Below are 18,708 nucleotides of genomic sequence, written 5' to 3'. Positions count from 1 at the left end.
GGCCAGCGAATCACCTGAAGTCAGGAGATCAAGACCAGCCTGACCAACGTGGTGAAATCCTGTCTCTACTAAAAATACAAAAATTAGCCGGGCATGGTGGCACGCGTCTGTAATCCCAGCTGCTCAGGAGGGTGAGGCAGGAGAATCGCTTGAACCGGGGAGACGGAGGTTGCAGTGAGCCATTTTGCGCCACTGTACTCCAGCCTGGGCGACAGAGCCAGACTCCGTCTCAAAAAAACAAAAACTAGACATAACAAGGCAGAGCGTGGTGGCTGACGCCTGTAATCTCAGTAGTTTAGGAGGCCGAGGCGGGCAGATCACTTGAGGTCAGGAGTTCGATAACAGCCTGGTCAACATGGTGAAACCCCGTCTCTACAAAAAATAAAAAATTAGCTGGGCGTGGTGGCACATGCTTGTGATCCCAGCGGCTCGAGAGGCCAAGGCAGGAGAATTGCTTAGGAGGCAGAGGGTGCAGTGAACCGAGGTCTCGCCACTGCATTCCACCCTGGGTGACAGAGTGAGGCGCCCTCTCAAAAAAGGAAAAAAACCCCAAAACACAGCCATTACAATATACATGTATGTTATAAAATAAACCAATATAGAAGGGTATATAGTGAAAGGAGAAGAACTGTTGGTAAAATTGTTTCTATGAATAAATGGCTAATCCAGTGTTTTTTTCTCCAGAAAAACACCTTTTCCCCTTTGATTTAGTGTACACCACACAGAGTCGCTTAGCCGACTCAGCGACTTTTTAGATAGCTGGAGAATGCTTCCTAATGGTTGCAGGTGTGTAGTGGTTTTCTTGACATTTTCAGTAAGAAAGTGAATGCTGTGCCATAGGAAAGCTTTATCACTGGTGCACGTTGGTAGCCAACCAAATACTTGAGTGTCAAGTATGGTATCTAGTGATTGGAGAATAACCGTAATAATTACAATTACAGTTGTAGTTAAAGTGAAGTTTGTATCAAAATTTCTGTTTCAAACATGAACTTTTAGGAGGTGTATCTGCAGTGCTTCCTCCTCAGATGTGATTTCTCTGAAGCAGTGGTTCTCTATAACTGACTTGACACACAATGCATCTGATATTTCGAATGATTTAAGTGATAGTATCAAAATTACTGTCGTATACATATTTAAATCACATGACTAACCTGCGTGTGGTATTACGCAAACTGCTCAGCTCAGTAAGGGAACAGAAATAAGAAAAAAAGGACAGTATTGGGAGTCGTTTTATACAATTAAATTTATTCGATTGAAGGACTGTCCTTTCTAAAAAAGAAGTCCTGCTTGCTTGGTGTTAAAATAAAGCATCTTTTATGAAATGATGGTGATAGTAAATGGTGATATATGGTAAATGTAAGTAGCAAATACAAGGTTAGTTATTGTGATTTTTAAAAATAAAGAGAGCCAAGAGTCTCTTCTTTTGCTGCTGTTGTTAGGGAGTTCAGGAAAAAGTTCCTGGGGCTTTTGCTTTTAAGAAGATACAAATTTAGATTATTTCTTAAGAGTAAATATGAGTTTATTTCGAGGTCATTTGTCACAGTCTACTGAGAAATCCATTGAGAAAGCTGTTAAGTTTGCCTGGCATTAAAGATGTTCCTATTCTGATCATTGTTAAATAGATCTTTTCTTATTGGATATAAAATGTCAGGAGATATTTTATTTTGAGACAGAGTTTCACTCTTGTTGCCCAGGCTGGAGTCCAATGGCTCGATCTTGGCTCACCACAACCTCCACCTCCCGGGTTCAAGTGATTCTCCTGCCTCAGCCTCCCAGGTAGTTGGGATTACAGGCATGTGCCACCACCGCTGCCTAATTTTGTATTTTTAGTAGAGACAGGGTGTCTCCATGTTGATTAGGCTGGTCTGGAACTCCCGACCTCAGGTGATCTGCCCGCCTCGGCCTCCCAAAATGCTGGGTTTACAGGCATAAGCCACCTCACCTGGCCCCAGGAGATTTTTTTGTGTTGTGGTGTGCCAACAAAATAAGCCTAGGCAGGGAAATTCCTTCTGGTGGTAGGAATTGTTAGTACTGAATAGACTAGCTGCGAGGTAAAGAAACCCCACGGTGTTTTCTATCAGTTCAGAAATCACTGTGACCTCAGTCTTTTGCTGTGAAATAACATGACCATTAAGAAAGTAGGCTTAAATAATGTATTTTGGGTATGTCGAGGGGGAAGGACAGTTACGATCTGTTCCAAAGTGAACATAAGAGATGATCCCTGTGTCTGTCAAGCCTTTAAAATTTATAGTGCTTTTCTGTTAATCTCAAATAAGGTTTAGAGTTATTGTGACATAGTCTTAAAACCTGCAGTATATCAAAAGGCACATTTTTAAAGCATCTTGAATTGAAATTAATAATGTAATATCTACTTTTTCAGAATAGCAGTTTTTACATTCTGAAGACTTGACTGCTCTCAGCCACTTCTGAGTTCTCTATTTTCAAAGATAATTTGGTAACTCCATAAAGGAAATCTGTAAATAAGAGAAGAGAGTGAATATCTTTTAACAGTGTTTTTCCTGATCTTTTCTAATATCTTCGTTGTGGTTCTGTCCTTTAGTTTTTGGTTAAATCCTGAGGTTTACTTCTGCCTGTATCTTCCCAAACTATTAATCTGTTCACAGTCACTCTCCCATTTAAACCCTTCAACAGCCCCCCTACCTTCGTAATAAGGTCTCCTTAGCTTGGTATCCAGAACACTTCAATACTGGCCTTTGACTCCTGTTCTCCTTCCCCCATCTCTGTTTAGGTGCTTCACTGAGCTGCAATGAACAGCTCTTGGCCCCTTGAAATCTCTCCAGTCTCCTTGTCTCCCTCTGCTGGAATATTCTTCTCTCACTTCATCTGATCATTGCCTTCAAAACTCAGCTCATTTTCTTATTTCCTTGCCCTTTTCATGTCCCTTGTTTTCCTCCAATTAAATTAATGTTCCAGACTCAAAAGAAAAACGGCTCAGCTCAGGCATTACCTTGTCTGGAAGGCTTCCCTAGTCCTCCTGCCTCCTGCAGACTTGTCTGGTACCCTGTACATTCGGGATTTGGCACACTGTGTCTCGTCTGTGGCCTCCACTGCACGATGAGACCGTAAGTGTGTGGCTTGACGGAAAGTTGTTCAATCTTTTGTGCTGGTACAGTGCTGGGCATGGCACTGTTACAGAGGAAATGGGCCACTTAAATCCTGCCCTTAGGAGCTTTTATTCTAGTTGCACTTGACCCTGCCAGCTGTGAGACACCTCCCAGTAGTGCATACCAACTTTCAAAGTCTATTTAATTGTATCTTAGCGTCTGATTCCAGTCTTATTTCTTGAAGGAGGGGAGTGTCTCTAATGTCTTATTTTAGCACCCAGAGACCAGGTAGGCATCATTTTTGTCCCAAATTCTGGAAGGAATGTGCATTTGGCACATATTACTTCCCTTTTTTTCTTGTACACCTTTCACCTTTTTTTTAAGTTTGATGTGTTTGAATAGTAAGGGTTTAAGAGATTAAGATTAAATTTCAACTTTGTCTATTGTGCGTATAGCCTAAGGAAAACAAAAAGTTAAAGAGGAAAAATACATTGCCTCTAAAAAGAAGACTCGTTATTAAACTTTTATTTTTAATTGTTTTCAGAGACTGGGTCTCACCCTATTACCCAGGCTGGAGTGGTGATCACAGCTCACCATAGCCTTGAATTCCTGGGCTCAAGGGTTCCTCTTGCCTTAGCTGTCTCACTAGCTGGGACTGCAGGCCTGCACCAGCACACCTGGCTCATTTTCAAAAATTGTTTTGGAGAGTCATGGTCTCACCGTCTTGCCCAGGCTGGTGTGGAACTCCTGGGTTCAAGCAAACCTCCCGCCTTGGCCACCCTAAGTCTTGGGATTACGGGCGTTAACCATTGTGCCCAGCCTACACTTTTTTTTTTTAAATGCTGAGCTGTACACAAAAGAAAGTAAAGGTGTTGGTCAAGCCTCGGAAAGAAGTGTGCAAAGAAACTGGTGGCAGCCTGGATGTGATGGCTCATACCTGTGATTTCAGGGCTTTGGGAGGTGAAGAGGAGAGGATTGCTTGAGGCCAAGAGTTCGAGACCAGCCTGGGCAACATAGTGAGACCCTGTCTCTACAAATAAACATTTTATAATTAGCCGGGTGTGGTGGTACATACCTGTAGTCTCAGCTACTTGAGAGGCTGAGGCAGGGGGATCTCTTGAGCCCAGGTGTTTGAGGCTGCAGTAAGCTAGGATCACACCACTGCTCTCCAGCCTGGGCTACAAAGTGAAACTCTGTCTCTAAAGAAAAACATACTGGTGGCATTGTCAAGATTTGTCAAGAAATAGCCATGACACTGGGCCCAGTGGTGCGCACCTGTAGTGCCAGCTGTTCAGGAGGCTGAAGTGGGAGAATCTCTTGAGCCTAGGAGTTTGAGCTCAGCTTGGGCAGCATTGCAAGACCCCAGTCTCTCAAAAAATAGGTCAATAAGGTTTATTTTAATTAAACAAGAAAAATAAATATCTGCTAAAATTTAAAGCTATTCTGTTCTTCCTCTCTCTCTTCTAGTGTTCTCGGGGAAGATCCCAACTAAGCCATTTTCCAGTGGCACCTCTTCCACCATGAATTCCTGAGGCAGTCTGATGGGGCTACTTTATTCCAGAACAATCACCGTGAGACCTTTTCTCCCAATAAATGCCGCTTTTCTCTGCTTAATATAATCTCTTGCTTACAAAACACTGGTGTCTCCTTATCATGATTTGGTTCTACCCCACTGGGCCCAAGAATTCTTGCCCAGGAGCAATTGAATTTTCTTCTTTCATGCTTTTTGAAACTTTGGTGGGGTAGAGCCAATTTTAAATCTTCTGCCCCATTTTTTCGTTGTTTTTCTCTCCCTTCTGCATTTTCTGCAAACTCCATTGAATCATTGCAGTTACTTAGGTTTGCTTCCTCTCCCCCATTACAAACTATTTGCTGGATTTTTCAACCCTAGTTCCCTCATTTTTATGATTTATGCTCATTTCTTTGTACACTTAGAGTTGCTCCATCCCCCAACCCATCGCCTCTGGCCCTGGATTATTGTTTTAGTCTTTTATTTTTTGTCTTTTTCTACCCCAACACTTACCTTCCTCTCCCAGTCTCCTGTACCCTATCACCAGGGTTGTCATTAGCCTTTCATATTATTCCTCATGTATTCATTTGCAAATAAGCATATACTAACAAAATAACAGGTTTATGGAGATAAAATTCACATACTTTAAAGTTCAGGCTTTTAAAATGTACCTTTCAAGTGGTTTTTGGTATATTCACAAAGTTATGCATGGATCACCACTATCTGATTCCATAACATTTTCAATACCTCAAAAAGAAGTCTGTACTCATTAGTAGTCATTTCACGTTCACCACTCCCTCTGGCTCTGGGCAGTCACTGATCTTTGTGTCTCTATGGATTTGCCTATTCTAAGTATTTTATATAAATGGAGTCATTCAACATGTGACTTTTTGTCTGGCTGTTTTCATTTAGCATAATGTTATCAAGGTCTATCCCTGTTGTAGCGTGTATTAGCACTTCATTTCTTATATGGCTGAATGATAGTTCATTATTTGTTCATCAGTTGATGAACATTTGCGTTTTTGCCACTTTGGGCTGTTATGAATAATGCTACTGTGAGCAAGTATATACAAGTTCCTCTGCAAATTTTTGTGTGGACATAATCCTTTCACTTCTCTTAGGTATATATGTAGGAGTTGAATTGCTGGGTCGTGTAGTAGCTATGTTACACATTTTGAGAAACTGCTAAAATGTTTTCCAGAGCTGTACCATTTTACATTCTGTGTATGAGGATTCCACGTTCTCCACTTCCTCACCAGTGTATGGATTTTGGGGTATACTTTTTAAAAAGTGGGATTAGGCTGGGCACAGTGGCTCACACCTGTAATCCCAACACTTTGGGAAGCTGAGGTGGGAGGATCACTTGAGCCTAGTAGTTTGAGACCACCCTGGGCAACATAGGGAGACCCTGTCTCAACAAAAAATTATTTAAAATAAATTAACTGGGCATTGTGGCACACACCTGTAGTCCCAGCTACTTGGGAGGCTGAAGGACAAGGATTCCCTGAGCCCAGAAGTTTGAGGTTGCGGTGAGACATGATGGCACCACTATACTATAGCCTGGGTGACAGAGCAAGACTCTGCTTCAGGGAAGAAAAAAAAATTGTGGGATCATATTTTTGACACTTTTCTTCTTGTTTTCTTAACTTCATACTTCTGGAAATTCCATTAAATTAGCTGGTATCACTCTAACTCATTGTGTTTAATGGCTTCATAGTAATATTGCATAATATAAATATATCATTCATTCATCAAAGTTAGCAGAAATTGACTGTTACGAGTCAGGCACTGCTCTAAGCACTGAACAAAACACACAAAAACTTTTGCATTCTTAGAGTTTATTTTCCAATGGAGGGGGTGGAGGAAGATAAGAATTTAGGAAATAAATTAATTACATATATAGCATAGGGTTTCACCAGTGAGTGCAGCTTGAATCGTTGGTGGCTTTCTTAGTAGTATAAAGTACTAAAGACAAAATTACTCTAAATGGTGTTACTTAAATTACTGTAGTCGGTATTAGTATTAGTCACTTTGCACGTGAAAGCGAAAACACTGTCATAAAATGAAAAATAGAAAACAGCTGGTATATGTGGATCTGGAGTTTTTCTAGGACATAAACTGATGAGCTAGAAAAGTAAATGTGTCCATCCTTGGTAGCAAAGTTTGTACATTTATACATTTTATCCAAATCCTCTTAATCTAGTGATTAATAGACACTCTTCACAAAAGGATGAGTGAGGTATATGTGTATGTGTTGGAAGGTTTTGATGGATGCAACTAAGAGTACTTTGGGGAACATGGCAAAACTTTCGGGCCCATTCAAGAGTCTTGTTTTCTTCTTGAGCTTTTATGTATTTATTATATTGCCCTATTAATTATTGAGATTGTGCCTTACAGTAAAACCTGCTTTAAATTGTTGACGCTGTAATTTAAAATAATCTGGGTCACCTAGAGTGGTTAAGCCTGGAAGAAATTATGTCCTTCCTGCCAGGGCAGATTGTATAGAGATATTCCTGTGCTAACGCCTACTCTGTTGGGCCTAGAAGTAATGCAGTTCAACGTTTCTGTTCTGATTTTTTTAAAAAAATTTGACTTTACTTTTTATTTTATTTTATTTTTATTTAGAGACAGGGTTTCATTATTTTGCACAGGCTGGTCTCGAATTCCTGGGCTCAAGTGGTCTTCTTGCCTCGGTCTCCCAAATACTGGGGCTACAGGCATGAGCCACTGAACCTGGCCTTAACTTTGAAATGAAGTTAGAAATGTACATTTTATTATTATTATTATTATTATTTTAGAAAATTATATTATTTTAGAAAAATAATAAATAATAATATTTATTATTATTATTTTAGGTCTTGCTCTGTTGCCCAGGCTGGAGGGCAACAATGGTGCAATCATAGCTCACTGCAACCTCCACCTCTAGGGCTCAAGTGATTTTCCCGCCTCAGCATCCTGAGTAGCTGGGACTACAGGTACTTGTCACCACAGCTAATTTTTATTTTTGTAGAGACAGGGTCTCACTATGTTGCCCAAGCTGATCTCGCACTCCTGGGCTCAAGTGATTCTCCTGCCTTGGTCTCCTAAAGTGCTAGGATTACATGTGTAAGCCACTGTGCCCAGCCTAGAACTGCATGTTTTAGACACACATTTACTCAGCTTTCCTCTTGCCTGCCCAAGACTATCCAACTGTATTTTTGTGCCTCAGAGTCCTTTCACATGTTCTGCTTTTACTGGGAACTCATAGGCAGTAAGATCAAGTGCTGACCTTTGAGGCATCTATCTACACAATTCCAAAACCTGCGTCCTCTTTCATATGCCACTGTATTTACTTATTTTTTTTTTTGAGATGGAGTCTCAGTCTGTTGCCCAAGCTGGAGTGCAGTGGCACGATCTCGGCTCACTGCAGCCTCCGCCTCCTAGGTTCAAGTGATTCACCTGTCTCAGCCTCCTGAGTAGCTGAGATCACAGGCGAGTGCCACCACACCCAGCTAATTTTTATATTTTTAGTAGAGATGGGGGTTTCACCATGTTGACCAGGCTGGTTTCGAACTCCTGACCTTGGCCTCCCAAAGTGCTGGGATTACAGGCGAGAGCCACTATGCCTGTCCTTATTTGCCACTTTAAATTGGAGGAGATGAAAAATTTAAGTATCCCCAAAAGCTCAGGGTTTCCTATTTGGGACTTCAGTTAGAGATCCATTTCTTGGTTTCCAGGCTGGGCACAGTGGCTCACACCTGTAATCCCACCACTTTGGGAGGCCAAGGAGGGAGGATTGCTTGAGCCCAGGAGTTGAAGACCATCTCGGGCAACATAGTGAGACCTCATCTCTACTAAAAATAAAAAATAAAAAAAATTAGTCGGGCATGGTGGCACTTGCCTGTGATCCCAGCTACTCAGGAGGTTGAGGTGGGAGGATCCCTTGAATCTGGGAGATTGAGGCTGCAGTGAGTTGTGATTGAAGCACTGCACTCCAACCTGGGTGACAGAGTGAGACCCTATTTCAAAACAAACAAATAAAAATATTTGTTTCCAAATGGCACGCAAGGCAGCTAGTAATCCCTGAGTGTTAAGTCAGCAGATTTTGCCACTTCATTTTGTGTGCTAACTCAAGAAATCAGGACACCTGATGAGTTGAAGTGTTCAAGCTAAAGCTCTGCTATGCTCCCTCCTTCATAGGCTGTTCTGCTTGGGCCTCCCAGTGATGGAGGACTGCCTCTTTGCTCGCTAGAGTCTCTATAGTTTTCTTTTCTTTTCTTTTTTTTTGGAGATGGAGTCTCGCTCTGTCACCCAGGCTGTGGCACAATCTCGGCTCAGTGCAACCTCCGCCTCCTGGGTTCAAGCGATTTTCATGCCTCTGCCTTCCGAGTAGCTGAGATTATAGGCATGTGCCACCACGCCCAGCTAATTTTTTGTATTTTTAGTAAAGACAGGATTTCACCACGTTGGTCAGGCTGTTCTCGAACTTCGGACCTCAAGTGATCTCCCCTCCTCAGCCTTCCAAAGTGCTGGGATTACAGGTGTGAGCCACCACGCCCGGCTGTAGTTTTCCATTCGCCACAGTTTGTGACAGTCTCCACATCATGAAGTGACAAGTTCCCTTCCCTTTTCCTTCTGCTCCCATCACCTTTTTCTTCCTCATTTCTTTTTTGAATTATGCTGTCTTGAATTGGTGTCTAAAGGATGACATAGCAGACAAGGGGACTGACACGTTAACTCTCATGCGTTACTGAGGAATTTCTCAGTGCTCTGTCTGCATCATCTGCTCGCTCTCTCCTTCCTAGATGCTGCCTGCCAACCTGCTTTGAGAAATTGGAAATGAATTGGGGTGTCATCAGCCTCCCCTTGTACATATAGAGACAGCATCTCCAATGCCTTGATTTGCATAATAACAAATAGTGTTTTGCTTACCTACTTCCACACAAACTGCTGATATGGTTAGGATTTGGGAAAGGGGAAGAAGGGAGTTTTGGGTTTTGAGGAGTAGCTGGGACTTGAACAAAGAAGAGGTAGTAATGAACATTCCTGGGGTGAGGGAATTAGCTGAGGGAGAATAAGGCTTATAATAAATTAGGGATTGACAGACTGTCTGTAAAGGGCCAGATAGTAAATGTTTTAGTCATTGAAGACCTTAAGGTCTGTGTTGCAACTAATCAACTCCATCATTGTAGTGCAAAAGTAACCACAGACACTACAGATATGAATGAATGTGACTATGTTTCAATAACTTCTTTTTTTTTTTTTTTTTTGAGACAGTGTCACTCTGTTGCTGAGGCTGGAGGGGCAGCAGGGTGATCACAGCTTATTGCAGCCCTGACTTCCCAGGCTCATGTGATCCTCCCACCTTTCTGAGTAGCTGGGACTACAGGCACACGCCACCACGCCCCACTAATTTTTGTATTTTTTGTAGAGGTAGGGTTTCACCATGTTGGCCAGGCTGGTCTTGAGCTCCTGAACTTCTGGGCTCAAGCCATCCACCCTCCTCAGTCACCTTGCAAAGTGTTGGGATTACAGGCATGAGCCTCTGTGTCCAGCCCAAAATAGTCTTTTGATTCTTTTTTTCCCCCAACCATTTAAAAGTGCAAAACATTCTTAGTTTTTGGGCCGAAAAAAGACAAGTGATGGGTAAGATTTGGCCCTGGATTGTGGTTTGTTGACCCCTGTCGTAGAGGAACAGGAAGCAGAGAGGACTGGTTATAGGGCCTGGGAAACCAAGCCAGGGAGTTAGGCTTGAGGTAGTGTGAAAGAGGAAACCATTTTTGTAATATAATAAAAATTTTAAAGGAAGGATATTTTGTGTTTATATGTGTTCCTGGAAGCATCTCAGTTTTTATTCAAAACATATTTTCACTATGGAAAATTTCAAACATTTACAAAGTAGCGAGAATAATGAAATACCAAGTGATGTATTTATCATCTACCTTCAACTATTACCAGTCCTAGGTCCTTTGCATTTCTGTGTTTTACAATCAACTTATCACATTCTACAAAAAAGCTGGCTGGAATTTCTGTTGGGATTGTTTTGAGTCTGTAGATAATTTGGGGGGAAGAATTGACTTCATAATAAAATTGAATTTTCCAACCCATGACCATAGTATACTTCTCAATTTGTTTAGTTTTTCTTTAATTTTTCTCAACAATATTTTGTAGTTTTCAGTGTACAAATCTTTCCAGTTTTTTGAAGGCATGTGGTCAGATTTACTCCTAAGTATTTCATATATTTTGATACTGTGAATTTCAGCTTCCAGTTATTCATTGCAGATATGTAAAAATACACTTGGTTTTTGTATATTAATTTTGTATCCTGAGACCTTAATGTAATTCATCGTCAAAGCTTTTTTGTGGATTCCATTGGCTATTCTGTCAATGCTGTCTGTGAATAAAGACATGTTTACTTCTTTCTTCCCAATCTGAATGCTTTTTTTTTTTTTTTTTTTGCTTCCTTTACTGTACTGGCTAGAACTTCTAAGTACATAATGAATAGAAGTATAACTGCCCAATTGGTTCACCTTGCCCACCGCCTAGACAGAGCCGATTCATCAAGACAGGGGATTTGCAATAGAGAAAGAGTAATTCAGGCAGAGTCTGCTGGGTGGGACACGAGAGTTTTATTATTACTTAAATCAGTCTCCCTGAGCATTTGAAGAGCAGAGTTTGTGAGGACAGCTTGGTGGGTTGGGGGAAGCCAATGGGCCAAGAGTGCTGACTGGTTAGGGATGAAATCAAAGGGAGTTGAAACTGTCTTCTAGCACTCAGTCAGTTCCTGGGTGGGGGCCACAAGATCAGATGAGCCAGTTAATCCATCTGGATGGTGCCAGCTGATCCATCAAGTGCAGGGTCTGCAAAATATCTCCAACACTGATCTTAGGAGCAGTTTAAGGAGGGTCAGAATCTTGTAGCCTTCAGCTGCATGACTCCTAAACCGTAATTTCTAATCTTGTGGCTAATGTGAGTCCTATGAAGGCAATCTAGTGCCCAGACAAGAAGGAGGTCTGCTTTGGGAAAGGGCTGTTACCGTCTTTGTTTTAAACTATAAACTATAAACTAAGTTTCTCCCAAAGTTAGTTCAGTCTACACCCAGGAATGAGCAAGGACATCTTGGAGGTTAGAAAGCAAGATGGGGTTGATTAAGTGAGATCTCTCACTGTCTCAGTCATAATTTTGCAAAGGCAGTTTCAATCGTGATAAGAGTGGATTTCCTTGTCTCATTTTTGATCCTATGGGGAAAATATTCAGTCTTACGTCATTAAGTATCATATTTCATATATGCCGTTTATCAAGTTTAGTAGGTTCTCTGTGGAGTTTTGTATTTTTTTAAATCAGGAATGAATGTTGGGTTTTGTTTAGTGTTTTTCTATGTGTATTGAGAAGGTCATATGGCTTTTCTGTTTTAGTTTACAATGTGATGAGTTACACTGATTTTTGATTTTTTTTTTTTTTTTTTTTAAGATGGGGTTGCACTCTGTCACCCAGGCTGGAGTGCAGTGGCATAATCCCAGCTCACTGTAACCTCCGCCTCCTGAGTTCAAGCAATTCTCCTGCCTCAGCCTCCCAAGTAGCTGTGATTACAGGTGTGCACCACCATGCTCAGCTAATTTTTGTATTTTTAGTAGAGGCGGGGTTTCGCCATGTTCGCCAGGCTGGTCTTGAACTCCTGACCTCAAGTGATCCACCCACCTCAGCCTCCCAAAGTGCTAGGATTACAGGCGTCAGTCACTGTGCCCGGCTGATTTTTTTTTTTTTTTTTTTTGAGATGGAGTCTTGCACTGTTGCCCAGGCTGGAGTGCAGTGGTACGATCTCAGCTCGCTGCAAGCTCCTCATCCTGGGTTCATGCCATTCTCCTGCCTCAGCCTCCCGAGTGGGTGAGACTACAGGCGCCTGCCACCACGCCCAGCTAATTTTTTGTATTTTTAGTAAGAGACGGGGTTTCACCGTGTTAGCTAAGATGGTCTCGATCTCTTGACCTCGTGATCTGCCCGCCTTGTCCTCCCAAAGTGCTGGTATTACAGGCATGAACCATCACGCCCAGCCTGTTCGGCTGATTTTTGAATGTTAAACCAACCTCGCATTTGTGGGATAAACCCTACTTGGTTATGATGTATTATCCTTTTTTTCTAGATTGTTAGACTCAATTTGCTAAAATTTTGTTTGTAATTTTAACATTTATTTTCATGAGAGAGATGGGTCTGTAGTAATGTCTTTATCAGATGTTGGCATCAAAGTAATGCTGGCTTCATAGAATGAGTTGGGAAATATTCTCAGTTTTCTGGACGAGTTTGTAAAGAATTTGTTTTATTTCTTTAGTGGAATTCCTGAGTGAATCCATCTATGCCTGGGTTTTCTTTGTAGGAAAGTTTTTAACTACAAATCCAATTTCTTCAATAAATATAGAACTATTCAAGTTATTTATCACTTTTTGAGTGAGCTTCGATAGTTTGTCTTTCAAGAAATTCATTTATTTTATCTAACTTCTTGAATTTACTGGCATAAAGTGGTTCCTAATAGTCCCTTATTATCCTCTGATAGCTGTAGAATCTGTAGTGTTGTCACCCCTTCCATTCCTAATGCTGGTAATTTGTGTCCTCTCTTTTTTTTCTGAGTGTGGCTAGAGGTTTATCAGTTTTATTGATCTTCTCAACCCATTTTTGGTTTCATTGATCTCTGTTTACATTTTCTATTTCATTGATTTTTGCTTAGATGTTTATTCTTTTCTTTCTTCTCCATACTTTTTGTTTCATTGCTCTTCCTTTTCTTGTTTCTTAAAGTAGGAGCTGATTTGAGTCTTTTCTTCTTTTCCAACATAGATGTTTAGTGTTATAAATTTCCCTTTACTGCTTTAGGGGTAGCCCACAAATTTTGACATGTTATGTTTTCATTTTAAGTTCAAAACACATTCTAATTTCCCTTTTGGTTTCTTCTTTAGTTCATAGATTTAGAAGTATGTGAGTTCCCGAGTATTTCAGAATTTTCAGAGATATTCCATTATTTTCTAATTTAATTAATAGAGAATCTTTGTTTTTGTTTTTGTTTTTGTTTTTGAGACAGAGTCTCACTCTGTTGCCCAGGCTGGAGTGCAGTGGCACGATCTTGGCTCACTGCAAACTTCGCCTCCCGAGTTCACGCCATTCTCCTGCTTCAGCTTCCCGAGTAGCTGGGACTACAGGCACCCGCCACCATGCCTGGCTAATTTTTTTGTATTTTTAGTAGAGACAGGGTTTCACCATTTTAGCCAGGATGGTCTTGGGATCTCCTGACCTCGTGATCCACCCACCTTGGCCTCCCAAAGTGCTGGGATTGCGGGCGTGAACCACTGCACCCGGCTGAGAGTCTTTTAAAAAAAATACAACCACAGTGCTATTATCCCATCTTTAAAAAGCAACAGTTCAGAAAGAAGGAGGACAATTTGAAAGAATACAGAAAGGATCAGAGAGATCTGTGTCAGTCAAGAAAGCCTGATAAAAGGCCAGTGGAGTGACTCATGCAGAGTAGAGGGAGTGGATGAGAAGAGAAAGGGAGAGACACCTAGTCACCAGGGACAATCAAAGGAAAGGTAAGCATAAGTTTGTAGTTGATTGAATGAGGAAGATAGAGGAAGGTAAAAGAAAGCTGTGTTGAATTAAACTCTGGAGTGATCAAAACTATGGTGGTTAGGATTGGGAGAGGGTGGCACACACTTAGATTGGAGTGACGAAGTTTGTAGTTGTCAGAAGAACCTCTGAAGTTTCTCTGCTTAAGTTGGAGTTGAAGCAGTCCTGGGGATTGTAGTGGAAAGGGAGAGGTATATGTCTAAGAAAGAAGTAAGTTTAGGATAAAGGGAAATTTGTCATTCTGGTTGTAGTGGGAAGGAAAGGAGATGGATGCTTATTGTAATTCTGTGTGCTGAGCATTTTCCTTGTTAGTTTCCACACATTGTTTGATGTGGTTCTTATAGCATCCTATGTGTTAGCTGTTTCTACTTACAGACGAAAGACTGAAATTTATGAGTAATATGCCCAGAGCCAGATAACTAATAAGTGGTGGAGTTGTTAGCATTTGAACCCAAATTCTACCCAACCACAGTCTGAGTTCTTTCCACTTGGTATGTAAATTCATGAATACATGCCAGTAAATGTACCAGGCTGCTCCTATTCAAAGAGCTGCCTTCTGTGTATCACACGGTCTATGTTAAGTGTTATGACCTAAAACAATACTGCTGTTTTTTTGTTTTGTTTTGTTTTTTGAGACAGTCTTGCTCTGTCGCCCAGGCTGGAGTGCAGTGTTGCGATCTCAGCTCACTGCGAACTCCGCCTCCTGGGTTCAAGTGATTCTCCTGCCTCAGCCTTTCAAGTAGCTGGGATTATAGGCGCCCGCCACCACGCCCGGCTAATTTTTGTGTTTTTAGTAGAGACGGGGTTTTACCATGTTGGCCAGGCTAATCTCGAACTCCTGACCTCGTGATCTGCCTGCCTCAGCCTTCCAAAGTTCTGGGATTACAGGCGTGAGCCACCGTGCCTGGCCCGCTGTTCTTTTTTAAAAAGAAAATCTTGATTTTGTGTTTTGAAGTCCTTAGAAGGGATTGTTGTTTATTTAAGCTAAAATAATCAGGTTACTCATTTATTCAGTAAATCAGATTCGACAGGCAGCAATCTCAGAGGCATGTGTATATGTGTGGGGCTTTGGTGATTTTTTGGTGGTGTTTGTAACCTAGAATATAGTTTCGAAGGCTTAGATTTAAGACTTCTATCTGGTAAAGTGGGGGTAAGTGGCAGTGAAATCTGCATGGTAGTCTATTCTTAATACCTGCTGTTAGTAAACTTTTACTGAAAGTCAGAGTTTGCTTATGTCATACAGTATTGTTCTGAAAGTTTACTTTTTAAAAATGAGAATGAAATATTGGGAAGAAACATCATAGTTATTTTACATGTTCTGGTTTTCTAGTACCTGATTGGTTATGTTATATTGACATTCTCACATGTAATTGCACTTTACTGCTTGAACTTGCAGTACTTTGCTCCTGAGATAAAGACATAGGTGAAGCTTATCCTAGGTTGGCAACAGCAAAATCAGTGTATTAATAATTGAGTCATATGGTGTGTTTCGGCATTTTAACAAGGAGGTACGGACCGTGACATTTTGAATTTGAAAGGAAGTACTTTTTACTGTTTTCCTCTTTTTCTGTCTTATATCTTTGTCCTACAACTAAGAAGTAAGTAAAATTCTAGACTCAATTATAGGATGTCTTAATAACAGGCAGTGAACTGTGTCACTGATTAATTGACCTATCTAGTCAGAGTTAGAATTTACTTCTGACATTCATGTACTTTTCAGCAGTAATTCAGGCTATTCACATCATAGCTTTGCTTTTGTCTGTTTTTCAAGTAACAGGCAGGCTGAGGCAGAAGAATCACTTGAACCCTGCAGGCGGAGGTTACAGTGAGCTGAGATCACGCCACTGCATTCCAACCTGGGCTACCGAGCGACTGACTCTGTCTCCCAAAAAAAATGAAAATTAAAAATAAGTAAATATGAATTTCAGATAAATAGTGATGACCTTTTTGGTTTAAGTATACACTAAATGTCTGGATAAAAGACACTTAGGTGAGTGCTATGGCCAGAAAGGTAAGAGGGATGGGGGGGCCAACCGACTAGAGACAAGGGAAGGTATCACTAAGGACATGGCAGTGGAGCTGAGTCCTGAAGTGACCCATGAGCAGTTATTTGTCAGGGAAGAAAATGGTAAGGGGTTTTCAGGGGTAGGAACAGTAGGAGCCAAAATGTGGGTATGTGAAAGTGTGTGGCTATGTGTGCATGTAAAATGGAAATGAGATGGAGGGATGGGTTGGAGCCTGGATTTGAAGAAGCACATATCGGCACTGGGGTATTTGGCCTGGGACAGGGAGGCATTATTTTACAGGAGACTGACCTGGTGGGATGTGTGCTTTACAGTGTGGACAAACAGCTGTGGCACAGAAGGATTGTTGGCAGGGGAGGGCGACAGGAGGCTGCCAGAGTTGTCCAGCTGGATTTCTTTCCTGACACAGACAGGCTGGCATAGGATTGGTAGGGTAGAGGAAATGGGGAGGAGGGAATGCCGCAAGGTCAGGAACTTCCTCCAGTCTCCAAGAGGCGTCTTGACGGTTTAAAAATGTCTGAAGATTTAGCACACCAAGGCCCTCTATAGTCCCAGGGTATAGGCCACCCTTGAGATTAGAAGGAAACCCCTGGGAGCTGTGGTGGGATGGGTGTGGCTTTTGGAGGTACCCCTATTCAGACTCCTGCTGTAGCATTTGCCGGCTATCGAAGCTTTGGGATCACTTTTTACAGTGGACCTGATATTATAATACCAACTTCCTATGATGAAAAGGAACTGAATGAGTGTGGAATCCCCACGACCGCGCTGGAATATAACGGGCCCTCGGGGTTTAGTTTCTTTCCTTCTTGCCAGTGAGGTTTCAGAGGGACTGGAGAACAGTGGATTTTGACCATCCATTTGGGGTTGTCAGTCTGTGCCAGGCCAGCTGGGGACTACGAAAAAGAGATACAGGTAAGCAGTGAGGCCTTGTGGTTCATTCTTAGATTTCATTCTGGGAGATCAGAGAGAGCCCTTCCTGGAACTGTATCCTTTCCTGGGGAATATGGGTGAAAATCTGAGGGCCCTGTGCATAGATTTTCCCTTCTCTTTCAGCTCTGCCAGCTGCCAGAACTGCAGCTTTCTTAGCAGATTGTGTGTACACATGAGACCTTATTTATGGGATGGTTTACAGAAAGACAAATCGTTCCTTCCAAGTTTAACCAGTCCTCTTATACCAAGGTTTCCCAACCTTGGCTGTATTGATATTTGAGGCTGTATAATTCTTTGTTGTGGGGGGCTGTCTAGTGTTTTGTAGAAAGTTTAGCAGGATTCCTGGCCTTTTACACACTCACTGTCTGTAGCACCTTGCCTCCCACCCAGTTGTGACAACCAAAAATGTCTACAGACAGTGCCAAATATCCCCTAGGGTACAAAATTACCCCCTACCCCTCATTAAGTACCACTGCTTTATACTCATTAGACACAAGGAAAAAGAACTTCTTAGCATTTTTTATTAATTTCTTTTTAACCTAACCAGTGAAATGCTTGTTGGAAAAAAGACTTTGTTTTTACTACACTGAATTTGAATTCTATTTTGCCTTATTTAGTTTAGAAAGACTTCTCAAATCTAAACTGTTAAGCTTTTTTTTTTTGAGACATAGCCTTGCTCTGTCGCCCAGGCTAGAGTGCAATGATGTGATCTTGGCTCACTGCAACTTCTGCCTCCTGGGTTCAAGCAATTCTTCTGCCTCAGCTTCCTCAGTAGCTGGGATTACAGGTGTCCGCCACCACACCCAGCTAATTTTTGTGTTTTTAGTAGAGACAGGTTTTCACCATGTTGGTCAAGCTGGTCTTGAACTCCTGACCTTGTGATCTTTCTGCCTCGGCCTCCCAAAGTGCTGGGATTACAGGTGTGAGCCACTGCTCCCGGCCAATTGTAAGCTTTTTAGAAAGGATTTTTTACATTGTTATACTTGAACCATTAATGAAGTGCAAAATGAAATGTTTCATTTAGTATTTCACATCAGAGGTTGTTATAATTGTACAAATAGATTGATGGTTTGAATTAAAACTATGGCCGACAGTTAATTTTATCGATCGAATTGTGCAAGTTTAAACTGCCTGCCAAGAGTCTGAGCATAAAGCTGTGGTTTGAAAGGATCCTGAATAAACGTTTTCTTTTTGTAAATATTCAGAAACTTTGGCTAAGAAGGTGGTGGCCAGAGGAGACTCAAAATTTCTTGCATTCTGGCAGTTTGAACTTTGGGAACCAATGTGTTTTGGACTCAATCTGGAAAAATCACTTATGTACTGTTGCCAGACATTCTTTTAGGCTGTCCTTTTCCAGGCTTGTCACTTGTCTGGAATGTTAAGTGTTGTCAGTAGTTTAACGTCCTTTCCAGCAGCTTGCATTAAAATGAGAGAAGATCTCCAGAAATGGATCTGAAGAGGTCTTGGCATAAGATTAGGATTTTTATTTTGTTGTTTTTCAAAAAGTAGAAAGAAGGAGAAGACTTATATGGTTCTAAGTTTAAAAAATCCAGGAAGCTTCTAATCATTTCTAATTATTTTCTTGTGTTAA

At 41.4% G+C, this 18,708-nt stretch overlaps 1 protein-coding gene across 6 annotated transcripts in view; it reads left to right on the top strand.

Annotated features, from left to right (window-relative positions):
• SPECC1L (sperm antigen with calponin homology and coiled-coil domains 1 like) overlaps positions 1-18,708 on the top strand; it is a 145,103-nt gene that overhangs the window by 1,328 nt on the left and 125,067 nt on the right. For 4 of the 6 annotated variants that reach the window (XM_009216921.2, XM_003905320.3, XM_009216919.4 and 1 more), the window contains exon 2: positions 4,533-4,636. The exons of the other annotated variants lie outside the window; for them this stretch is intronic. The gene's annotated coding sequence lies outside the window, so the exon portion shown is untranslated. The remainder of the gene's footprint in view (positions 1-4,532; positions 4,637-18,708) is intronic. 6 annotated transcript variants of the gene reach the window in all.

This window comes from Papio anubis, chromosome 16 (assembly GCF_008728515.1).
Source record: "Papio anubis isolate 15944 chromosome 16, Panubis1.0, whole genome shotgun sequence".
Taxonomy (NCBI): Eukaryota; Metazoa; Chordata; class Mammalia; order Primates; family Cercopithecidae; genus Papio; species Papio anubis.
This window is presented reverse-complemented; position numbering and strand designations above follow the sequence as displayed.